The 12,820-nt window shown below is 44.3% G+C and overlaps 2 protein-coding genes across 3 annotated transcripts in view; one reads left to right on the top strand and one right to left on the bottom strand.

The window, feature by feature from the left end:
- Positions 1–12,820, bottom strand: part of igfbp6b (insulin-like growth factor binding protein 6b) — an 89,234-nt gene that overhangs the window by 10,601 nt on the left and 65,813 nt on the right. The window lies entirely within an intron of this gene.
- The window catches only part of spryd3 (SPRY domain containing 3), a 98,897-nt gene that overhangs the window by 4,624 nt on the left and 81,453 nt on the right, over positions 1–12,820 (top strand). The window lies entirely within an intron of this gene.

Genomic DNA, 12,820 nt, shown 5'->3' on the forward strand with positions numbered 1-12,820 from the left:
ACAAGTGCCTGGATTAGGACCTGCGCCGCTTCCTGTGTGAGGCAGGGTCGTACTCTGCGGATGTTGTAGAGCATGAACCTACAGGAACGGGCCACCGCCTTGATGTTGGTTGAGAACGACAGGGTGTTGTCCAGGATCACGCCAAGGTTCTTAGCGCTCTGGGAGGAGGACACAATGGAGTTGTCAACCGTGATGGCTAGATCATGGAACGGGCAGTCCTTCCCCGGGAGGAAGAGCAGCTCCGTCTTGCCGAGGTTCAGCTTGAGGTGGTGATCCGTCATCCACACTGATATGTCTGCCAGACATGCAGAGATGCGATTTGCCACCTGGTCATCAGAAGGGGGAAAGGAGAAGATTAATTGTGTGTCGTCTGCATAGCAATGATAAGAGAGACCATGTGAGGTTATGACAGAGCCAAGTGACTTGGTGTATAGCGAGAATAGGAGAGGGCCAAGAACAGAGCCCTGGGGGACACCAGTGGTGAGAGCGCGTGGTGAGGAGACAGATTCTCGCCACGCCACCTGGTAGGAGCGACCTGTCAGGTAGGACGCAATCCAAGCGTGGGCCGCGCCGGAGATGCCCAACTCGGAGAGGGTGGAGAGGAGGATCTGATGGTTCACAGTATCGAAGGCAGCCGATAGATCTAGAAGGATGAGAGCAGAGGAGAGAGAGTTAGCTTTAGCAGTGCGGAGCGCCTCCGTGATACAGAGGAGAGCAGTCTCAGTTGAATGACTAGTCTTGAACCCTGACTGATTTGGATCAAGAAGGTCATTCAGAGAGAGATAGCGGGAGAGCTGGCCAAGGACGGCACGTTCAAGAGTTTTGGAGAGAAAAGAAAGAAGGGATACTGGTCTGTAATTGTTGACATCGGAGGGATCGAGTGTAGGTTTTTTCAGAAGGGGTGCAACTCTCGCTCTCTTGAAGATGGAAGGGACGTAGCCAGCGGTCAGGGATGAGTTGATGAGCGAGGTGAGGTAAGGGAGAAGGTCTCCGGAAATGGTCTGGAGAAGAGAGGAGGGGATAGGGTCAAGCGGGCAGGTTGTTGGGCGGCCGGCCGTCACAAGACGCGAGATTTCATCTGGAGAGAGAGGGAGAAAGAGGTCAGAGCACAGGGTAGGGCAGTGTGAGCAGAACCAGCGGTGTCGTTTGACTTAGCAAACGAGGATCGGATGTCGTCGACCTTCTTTTCAAAATGGTTGACGAAGTCATCTGCAGAGAGGGAGGAGGGGGGGGAGGATTCAGGAGGGAGGAGAAGGTGGCAAAGAGCTTCCTAGGGTTAGAGGCAGATGCTTGGAATTTAGCGTGGTAGAAAGTGGCTTTAGCAGCAGAGACAGAGGAGGAAAATGTAGAGAGGAGGGAGTGAAAGGATGCCAGGTCCGCAGGGAGGCGAGTTTTCCTCCATTTCTGCTCGGCTGCCCGGAGCCCTGTTCTGTGAGCTCGCAATGAGTCATCGAGTCACGGAGCGGGAGGGAGGACCGAGCCGGCCTGGAGGATAGGGGACATAGAGAGTCAAAGGATGCAGAGAGGGAGGAGAGGAGGGTTGAGGAGGCAGAATCAGGAGATAGGTTGGAGAAGGTTTGAGCGGAGGGAAGAGATGATAGGATGGAAGAGGAGAGAGTAGCGGGGGAGAGAGAGCGAAGGTTGGGACGGCGCGATACCATCCGAGTAGGGGCAGTGTGGGAGGTGTTGGATGAGAGGGAAAAGGATACAAGGTAGTGGTCGGAGACTTGGAGGGGAGTTGCAATGAGGTTAGTGGAAGAACAGCATCTAGTAAAGATGAGGTCGAGCGTATTGCCTGCCTTGTGAGTAGGGGGGGAAGGTGAGAGGGTGAGGTCAAAAGAGGAGAGGAGTGGAAAGAAGGAGGCAGAGAGGAAAGAGTCAAAGGTAGACGTGGGGAGGTTAAAGTCGCCCAGAACTGTGAGAACTGTGAGAGGTGAGCCGTCCTCAGGAATTCTGTCTAGCAGAATTGGTATAATGTGTCCCTGAACAAAGGGGGAGGGTGTTAAAATCAAAGTAGCAGTCAGTATCTGGTGTGGCCACCCGTTGCATTAAGTACTGCAGTGCATCTCCTCATGGACTGCACCAGATGCACCAGCTAGTTCTTGCTGTGAGATGTTACCCCACTCTTCCACCAAGGCACCTGCAAGTTCCCTGACATTTCTGGGGGGAATGGCCCGAGCCCTCTCCGATCCAACAGGTCCCAGACATGCTCAATGGGATTGAGATCCGGGCTCTTTGGTGGCCATGGCAGAACAATGACATTCCTGTCTTGCAGGAAATCACACACAGATCAAGCATTATGGCTGGTGGCATTGTCATGCTGGAGGGTCATGTCAGGATGAGCCTGCAAGAAGGGTACCACATGAGGGAGGAGGATGTCTTCTCTGTAACGCACAGATGTCTTAAGTTTTGAGGGAGTCTGCAATTGGCATGCTGACTGCAGGAATGTCCACTAGAACTGTTGCCAGAGAATTGAATGTTCATTTCTCTACCATAAGCTGCCTCCAAATTTGGCAGTACATCCAGCCGGCCCACAACCACAGACCACATGTATGGTGTCTTATTCATATTTTTAAAAATAAAATAAAAAAAACTTTTTAACTAGGCAAGTCAGTTAAGAACAAATTCTTATTTTCAATGACGGCCTAGGAACAGTGGGTTAACTCCTTGTTCAGGAGCAGAACGACAGATTTTTACCTTGTCAGCTTGGGGATTCGATCTTGCAACCTTTCGGTTACTAGTCCAACTACTAGGCTACCTGCAGCCCCGCATAGGGAGTGGCAGTGGTGTGTGTGTGTGGGGGGGCAAATAGTCTGGGGAGCCATTTGACTAGATGTTCAGGAGTCTTATGGCTTGGTGGTAGAAGCTGTTTAGAAGCCTCTCGCACCTTGGCGCTCCGGTACCGCGTAGCAGAGCGAACAGTCTATGACTAGGGTGGCTGGAGTATTTTTCAATTTTTTCGGGCCTTCCTCTGACACTGCCTGGTATATAGGTCCTGGGTGGCAGGAAGCTTGGCCCCGGTGATTTACTGGGCCATTCGCACTCCCCGCTGTAGTGCCTTGCGGTCGGAGGCCGAGCAGTTGCCATACCAGGCAGTGATGCAACCAGTCTGCTCTAGATGGTGCAGCTGTAGAACCTTTTGAAGATCTGAGGACCCATGCCAAATCTTTTCAGTTTCCTGAGGGGAATAGGCTTTGTCGTGTCCTCTTCACGATTTGCTTAGTGTGTTTCGGGAGCGGGACAAGACACCTTCTTTTTGACTGATGACTGATATAGGGGCATATTTTTTTAAACCTTTATTTAACTAGCCAAGTCAGTTAAGAACAAATTCTTATTTTCAATGATGGCCTAGGAACGGTGGGTTAACTGCCTGTTCAGGGGAAGAACAACAGATTTGTACCTTGTCAGCTCGGGGGTTTGAACTTGCAATCTTCCGGTTACTAGTCCAACACTAGCCACTAGGCTACCCTGCCGCCCCGATATATTTGAGGCCTATCTGGCTTATATAATTATGATGATCATAGTGTATTTTCTTAGTCCAAGTGAAGTGACACAGAATGGTCATAATGCTTCATGACAGTGTCATAAAGTGTATTTTCTTTAAGTTATTTAATATATGATTAAGAAAAAAACAAGCAAAAGGAAACTTCTTGGCAGGGAAAAAAACGGAATTTTAATTAATGTGGTTGTTGACACTCTTATATAGGTGTCATAACCAGCCACATAAAAGAATGCAATATATGTCACAACAGGTGTAAATATATGCAGGTGCAAGGTGCTTAACTTGAATTTGACACTCTGAAATCCAAGTACTGGAATACCTTGAAAATCTGATGTTTTGGCAAGACTGTATTTAAAAAGTACAGATAAATGATCAAATATGTTAATATGAAAAAGATTAGAAAAATATATTGGTCTTGCAAATTAATTTCCAGGCAGACTACCGAATTTTATTTCCCCACGTGTTACGCACTCTGGTTGCCAGGCAATCCTGCTCATTCCATCCACACTGCCACTCAGCCAGGCAGGTACATAACTGACTGATTAGGCGAACATCCCATCGATAGCTAAAATTCCGGGCAGATGTAAATTCCAGCCTGCCTGGTAGGATATTGATGTTTATGAATGGTTTTGCCAGACCCATCCAGGGATGTAGAGGGTAAACGCTGTTCATGCACCTTTTTATTTGTGAAATAGTGTTTACTCACCTTTTTAAAAATGTAGTTATCGTTTACCCGCATATTATTGCGTTCCCAGCGTTGATCAATGCTCAAAGGCTAATTGCGCTTACATTTGCGAACAAGTGGAGTCATGTATGCTCGTTATATCCTCCTGCTCTTCCACCTTTGCCTTGTTAGCGGCACATTCACTCTCCACTCTGTCCACGACATAGGCCGAGAGGTGAAACGAACTACCTCAGCCCAGACCTACAGTGGCAGAGAGACGCCGCTCACAGTGGGATTTTTTTAACACCCCTTGACTCTTGCCACCAAAAAAACCCAACTGTTTTTTGAAGACTTAGTGTACAACTGGTAAATAGGCGCGGATATTTCAGTCAGACAGATAAACTAGATAGGTAGCTCAAAGGCTCTGGCTGGTTAGACAGGTAGCTAGCTGGTTAGACGGATTAAGTTAGAATCTAACGTTGAACGGAGCCTGATCTCAACAGGAGCAGTCGACAGAAATGAAGCTAGGTATAATCAAAACATGGACTACCATAAGTTATCACAACAAAATACGGTTTCTTTACAGTGAGTAGCGAGACAGAGTGGTGAGTGAAGGCTAAATCAAATTAATCGCGAAAGAGCATTGCTTTGGGTAGGCAAAGAAGTTGACTTGCTTTCTAGTTTGAAGAACATGAAGCTTTTGATGACGTTTTCTGTAATTTACTATCGTGCATTCTAATTCCAGTGTGTACACGCTTGTTCGCGTTCCGTTTGGCCTTCTGGCTTCAATAAAGGAGATACACAGAGAGTGGAAACATTGAAGCAAGCAGGGAGAATGGTTAATAGTACAGTGGTTCCCGAACTTGGGGTCTGGGACCCATGTAGGGTCCCCTAAAATGTAAATAGGGTTCCGTGAGTTAGAGAATCTTTCATTTGATCAAACACATTAATAGATGGTTTCTCTTCAAATTGATATAGAATACAGAAAATATTAGTGCTGGAAAAAGTACTTAAGTCCTTGAATTTGACTTGTCACTGTTTGTAAGATCCATGTATATGGGTCATAGTGTTATTACCATATTATGACAGGTTATGTCAGCTGTTATGACATGGTTATGAACGTACTGGGTGTCAATATAGTGTTACCGTAGTTTCAGTGTCCCTTCTGTTCATACTCATTCATGTCATGAGGTCTGTTATGATACACAGTGATTGAAATCATTGAAAACATTTTAGGGGATACTCGGTACACCACTAACTAATTTCTAGCACATGATCTGAACATTTGACTCACCCACCCCAAAAACAATGAACGTCCTACTGACCCAAGCATAGTAATATTGATGTAGTCATGCTCTGGTATTTGAACAAAACAAGATGACAGCAACAGAGTTAGCAAGAGCCCAAACTGAGCTGGGACCACCTGGCCCATAATGCAGTTCATCAAAGTGTTAGGCTAATGTATCATTATACTGTCTCGGCGGAAAACGGGTTCCTCCCCAAACTGTGAGACACAAAACACTGAAAAGGGACAGTTCTGTAACTCAATATGCCAACTCAGTAAAAACAGGGTTGTCCTATGAAAATATGGTACAGATAGGCTATACGGGGCCATTCCGACTCGAGTTCAGCGTGTGTAAATTAAATATGATTCTCTTTCTATGCACTTTTCTTTTCTCGTATTCTGACCTTGAACTTAAGCATGAGAATAGCATGCTATTCACCTGCTATTCGTTTGGGGGTGAAGATGAATCAAGGTGTGGCGGTGGTGTGTCTACAGATACACTGTATTCTGACCGTGACTTAATTCCCTCATAATTCCACCCCCTTTATGCGAGAGGAAACCATAAGGTCCAAGCGGTTCCAAGTGGAAAAAGCAGCCCCTTCATTTCTTTCCAACTGTTCATCTGGGTAAGAGGGTGGGCTCTAGAACATCCTATCAGCCAATCAGGGCTGTGTATCTAAATCTCTTCAAATTAGTTTCCTACAGCCAATACGATCAGACTGAGCATTTCAATGGCCAAAGGAGGCTCAGGGAGTTATTTTCATTAGTTCTTTACGCTTGTAACCGTATGTATACGGGTTGAAAATTGCAGATTTGGGCACTGATAATCAAGATGACAAATATGGGATTTCATGGCACCTTGGTAGTCTATACCTGCAAATATGTCCATAATTATTAGTCTTAAAAGTTTTACATTTTTTTAATGCACATTGTTTTTATCAACATTTTAGTTTATTTGATAGCTTATCAAGTATAGCACACAGGAATCTGTGTTTTTATCATCAATGTTATATTTGTTAACATATTTTGTTATTTCTCCAACCTTTTCAATCAACTAGCAAATAGTTTAGATTCAAATACCAGCCTAGCTAGATCTTTCTAGATCCTCATCTACTGGACCAAAATATTCAGAAATGGCAGCAACCTTCATTCACTACACACACAAGGATTACACAGATAGCAAGTATAGCACAGATTAAAACATCCCTGTGTAAAGGGTTTAAGAACAGCCTCTTTCAATACAGGCTCTTATGGGAAACATGCAGATGACTAGGTGGTAGGAGACGAATTAAGAAACAAAAGTATATTGTGCACATTCGTATTGAGAGCAATACAGCACCGGAGTTGGGTTGGTAATGGACAGCTATTTCTGCAGGCTGACCCTCAGGCAAATGACGTCACCCACCCCAAGTCCATACAGTCCACACAGAGCGCAGTTGATCAACCAACATGTAATGAAACGGTTTCCAGCGTTTTGCATTCTAATATGTCTAGTCTTTAACAAACAATTCTCTTTTGTATGAGTTCATCTTAGACAACGAATTTTACATGACCTGTTTCACTGAAGCAAGAGGAGGACTTTTACCAACTGAGGCAGCTCGCCTGGATATAAATACATTGAAAAGGCACACAAGGCCTCCATCAGACGTATTGGAGGCCATGCTGTTTTATACAGAGACTGCTTTATTTGAAACCTATTGACTGCTGCTGATTTTCAGTCTTTTGAGTGCCTTGCTTTTTAGACAAGCACCCAATTTATGCGTACGTTTTCTGAAATATTAACCTCTGCATGCCCCACCTTCTCCAGTGTGATTTTGGGTGACTTTAACATCCATATTGACTCACCAAAGTGATGTATTGCTGCTGATTTCCTCAACTTGCTGGACTGTCTAAACCTTGTGCAACATATGAATGTTACCAACCACAACCGTGGACACACATTAGAGGTCATTATTACTGGAGCTGTCCCTGTATCTGACCACAAGGCTGTGACATTATCTCTGATGGCACCCACTCCGCTCCACCGCCCAAAGAGGACCATTCATTTGAAAAACAATGAATCCCTCTTCCTGGAACACATCCAGCCCACCTTTGAGTCTGACTGCAGTGAGCTGGCACTCAGCGACATGGTCAACCTGTATAACAGCACAAGTACTACCCTGAACATCTTTGCTCCTGAAAAAAACGCAAATTAACCGTCCAATGCTCTTCACCCTGGTTCACTGATGAACTGTGCGGAATAAAGAGTCATGGCCGTAAGCTTGAGAAGCGCTGGTGGAAGGATGGCCTCACTGTCCCATTACTGGCCTACAAAGACCACCAAACAAGCTACTCTGCTGCCCTAAAAGCAGCAGGATCAGTCTTCTACTGCTGCCTTCTACCATGATTGACACAAACAAAACTAACCCCAGAACCCTGTTCTCAACCATCAACCACCTTCTCAACCCTGCAAACTCATGCCCTCCTGCAGACTCATCTGAGCAGTGCAATCGCTTCTCAGAGTAAGGTTGACATTAGAACAAACATCATGGCTTCCAAAATGACCTGCACCCCACCTCCTGAGCCCCCAACGCAGTCTGCCCCTCCCCTCAGCAACATAAACCACTATGCAGTCAATCATCTTTAAAATGAAGGTCACCACTTGCTCCCTTGACCCTATCCCTACTTCAAACCTGCTCATCTAGCCTGCTTCAGTTTGATACCACCCTCCTCAACAAGTCCCTGCTGACCGGGGAGATACCATCACTCTTCAAAACCGCTGCAGTCACCCCCTTATTGAAGAAACTCAACCTTGACCATTACATCCTATCCAACTACAGGCCTATCGCCAACGTCCCCTGCATATAGCCAACCTCCCCTTCCTATCAAAAGACTGGAAAAAGTAGTTGCAAACCAGCTTCAATCCCATCTGTCTTCCAATCTGCTGTACAAAGTTTTCCAGTCTCTCTTCTGGCCCTTGCACCGAAAAAGCTCTGGTGAAAGTTACCAATTACAGTGCCTTGCGAAAGTATTCGGCCCCCTTGAACTTTGCGACCTTTTGCCACATTTCAGGCTTCAAACATAAAGATATAAAACTGTATTTTTTTGTGAAGAATCAACAACAAGTGGGACACAATAATGAAGTTGAACGACATTTATTGGATATTTCAAACTTTTTTAACAAATCAAAAACTGAAAATTGGGCGTGCAAAATTATTCAGCCCCCTTAAGTTAATACTTTGTAGCGCCACCTTTTTGCTGCGATTACAGCTGTAAGTCGCTTTGGGTATGTCTCTATCAGTTTTGCACATCGAGAGACTGAAATTTTTTCCCATTCCTCCTTGCAAAACAGCTCGAGCTCAGTGAGGTTGGATGGAGAGCATTTGTGAACAGCAGTTTTCAGTTCTTTCCACAGATTCTCGATTGGATTCAGATCTGGACTTTGACTTGGCCATTCTAACGCCTGGATATGTTTATTTTTAAACCATTCCATTGTAGATTTTGCTTTATGTTTTGGATCATTGTCTTGTTGGAAGACAAATCTCCGTCCCAGTCTCAGGTCTTTTGCAGACTCCATCAGGTTTTCTTCCAGAATGGTCCTGTATTTGGCTCCATTCATCTTCCCATAAATTTTAACCATCTTCCCTTTCCCTGCTGAAGAAAAGCAGGCCCAAACCATGATGCTGCCACCACCATGTTTGACAGTGGGGACTTTAAACGACACTTTTTATGGATATCTTTAAGAAATGGCTTTCTTCTTGCCACTCTTCCATAAAGGCCAGATTTGTGCAATATACGACTGATTGTTGTCCTATGGACAGAGTCTCCCACCTCAGCTGTAGATCTCTGCAGTTCATCCAGAGTGATCATGGGCCTCTTGGCTGCATCTCTGATCAGTCTTCTCCTTGTATGAGCTGAAAGTTTAGAGGGACGGCCAGGTCTTGGTAGATTTGCAGTGGTCTGATACTCCTTCCATTTCGATATTATCGCTTGCACAGTGCTCCTTGGGATGTTTAAAGCTTGGGAAATCTTTTTGTATCCAAATCCGGCTTTAAACTTCTTCACAACAGTATCTCGGACCTGCCTGGTGTGTTCCTTGTTCTTCATGATGCTCTCTGCGCTTTTAACGGACCTCTGAGACTATCACAGTGCAGGTGCATTTATACAGAGACTTGATTACACACAAGTGGATTGTATTTATCATCATTAGTAATTTAGGTCAACATTGGATCATTCAGAGATCCTCACTGAACTTCTGGAGAGTTTGCTGCACTGAAAGTAAAGGGGCTGAATAATTTTGCACGCCCAATTCTTCAGTTTTTGATTTGTTAAAAAAGTTTGAAATATCCAATAAATGTTGTTCCACGTCATGATTGTGTCCCACTTGTTGTTGATTCTTCACAAAAAAATACAGTTTTATGTCTTTATGTTTGAAGCCTGAAATGTGGCAAAAGGTCGAAAAGTTCAAGGGGGCCGAATACTTTTGTAAGGCACTGTACCTACTGATGGCTGCAGATTCTGGATCAGCTAGCCTTCTCCTCCTCTTAGAACTACTCTGAATTGGTTATCCTCCTACCGCTCCAATGGGAATTAATACATCACGATTGGAGAGTCCAGATCTGAGAATTCTTCATTCACGTGGTGTCCCACAGTGGTCTGTTTTGGGGCCCTATTCTGTTCCTTATCTACATGCTCCCTCTCGGCCAAACATCAACTTCCACTGCTACGCTGATGATGCCCAAGTATATATTAACACCAAACCGGACACCATCTCAGCCCTAGCAAAATGTAGCAGCTGCATAGATGACATCAGGGCATGGATATAGAGAACTTCCTTCAGCTGAACAGCAGAAATCCCAAAGCTATGCTTATTGGGACACCCAAGTAGGTCCCCAATGCTGCCCTACAGTTGATGGCCAAGACATCCATCTGTCCTTTGTCATCTCTCCAACCTGGGACTCAAGATTGATACTTCTGTCTTTGATGCCCATATAAAACATCTGCAAAACATAATTTTTCCATCTGAGAAACAATGCCCAGCTCAAACATTTGCCCTCCCAGCCAGATTGCAGAGAAACTTGTCCACGTCTTCAACTTCTCCTGGCTTGATTACGGCAACACTCTGTTTGGGGACCCTTCCAGCCAAATCACTTCAGAGGCTACAACTCTGCCAGAGTACTGATCAGGACCAAGAAGTCAGCCCACATCTCCCCGTCCTTGCTGAACTCCACTGGCTACCGGTCAACAATAGGGTTGACTTTAATCTTCCTAGTGTTTATAACCTCAAATGGATTGGGTCCTACTTACATCAGGGACCACATTTCTATCAATGTTAGAAGGGAGTTTCTCGAGCAACTCCCTACTTATTCAATTCCCCAAGACACATCTCCGTACTATGGGGGACCGAGCCTTCTGCTCCCTTGCCCCTCGCCTATGGAATGTTCTCCCTGATCATCTGAGAGCCGCTCCATCAATCAGAACTTTTAAGGGCCCTTAAAACACATTTCTACAGACTCTTTCCTATAGTCCTAATCTGGAAAGTCCCTTTAGGATGTATTGCTATTTCCTGCCTTGATTCTAAATGTATAATGTTTTATATTGTAATTTCATTTTTATTGTTTACTATGTTGAGCTTTGAGAACAATACTGAATATATCATTAAAAATGCCTAAATTGGAACGCAGTGCATGTACAGTAACATGCTATACATGATGTCAGAGCTCTGGCTCTGCGCTGTATGGGCTTTGACTGAAAGCTGTTCTGAATTTGAGCACCTTGTGCGACAGTAAGTCGCCCCCATCACTCCTGCTAATTGGGCAACTTTTGAAAATGTTTTGTTGTCTGAGGGAAAGGCTGTAAATTTAAGAGGACTATGTATTTTGAAAGATGAGACGTTGAGGATTATAGTAAATACCACTTTGATGTCGTACAAGCAAGCCTTACACCCGTGAGTCCAAATGGAAACTTCACATTTCCATATCATAGACAAGATGGCGCCGATAGACGTGGTCACCTGGTTCCTAGCTCCTAAGAAACTTTGGAGTATTTTCTAAATATTTTTTATTACTGCACAGTTGGAGCTAGGAAGACAAGCATTTCGCTGCACCTGCAAAAACATCTGCTAAATATGTGTATGCGACCAATACAATTTTAGTTGATTTCATAAAGCTCATGTCATATACAGTGTCAATGTTTATGATCACTTTGTTTGATGTACTGTATGGGGGCTTTAAAGACTTGTGATTGTTTATTGAATGTGTTTAAGCTTTATGAAACTCTTTTGCATGTAGGCCTATCTGATAGTCTTTCATTAAAATATGGTGCATCTATAACAGGGCTGGGCAACTGGTGCCCCCCCAAATATATATTTGTACTTTTTTTGAAACTCCGTCATGTTCTCAACTTGCTGTTGAGTTAGAGTAGTAGAATACACAAGGTGAAATTTTGAAATGTGTTTTTTCTGTTTTAGTGTCAGTCACTGAAAGTCACTCAATTAGCCCATGTCAGCAATTTCTTTTTAGATTGGGAAGTTGGTCTAGCCAGCTATCTAAACCAGGGGTATTCAACCTATTGCTCAGGGACCCCGCCCAGAGAATCCGGTGACCCAGGGACCCCCATGTTAGCAAAACAAGTTTTTTCCATATGTCCTATCCACTGAATTATAATGGCAAGGACAAGTGATCAACATTTTAAAATGAATTGATTTGGTAGATCGATTTTCATTATTTTGACCTCCCCACATAATTGGATGAAGTATAACAGCCAATTAGCTAGAAAGTTAACTCCAAACTAGGGCCCTGACAGTAATAGATTTTGGGGTAACGATTAATTGGCATTCAAATGGGCACAGTTGTCATAATTGTCATTTTTTGTTAATGTTTTGTGCTTGTAATGCCACTTTGAAAGACATACAGTGCCTTTGGAAAGTATTCAGACCCCTTGACCTTTTCCACATTTTGTTACCTTACAGCCTTACTCTAAAATTGATTAAATACTTTTTTCCCCTCATCCATCTACACACACAACCCAATAATGACAATGCAAAACAGGTTTTTAGAAATGTTTGCTAATTTATGAAATGACGTGACAAGCTTGGCACACCTGTAATTTGGGGAGTTTCTTTCATCTACAGATCCTCTCAAGCTATCAGGTTGGATGTGGAGTGTTGCTACACAGCTATTTTCAGGTCTCTCCAGAGATGTTCGATGGGGTTCAAGTCCGGGGTCAAGCTGGGCCACTCAAGGAAATTCAGAGACTTGTCCTGAAGACACTTGTCATGGCTGTGTGCTAAGGTTTGTTGTCCTGCTGGAAGGTGAACCTTCGACCCAGTCTGAGGTCCTGAGATCCTTTCATCAAGGAATTATCTGTACTTTGCTCCATTCGTCTTTTG

This window comes from Oncorhynchus gorbuscha, linkage group LG10 (genome assembly GCF_021184085.1).
Source record: "Oncorhynchus gorbuscha isolate QuinsamMale2020 ecotype Even-year linkage group LG10, OgorEven_v1.0, whole genome shotgun sequence".
NCBI classification, from domain to species: domain Eukaryota; kingdom Metazoa; phylum Chordata; class Actinopteri; order Salmoniformes; family Salmonidae; genus Oncorhynchus; species Oncorhynchus gorbuscha.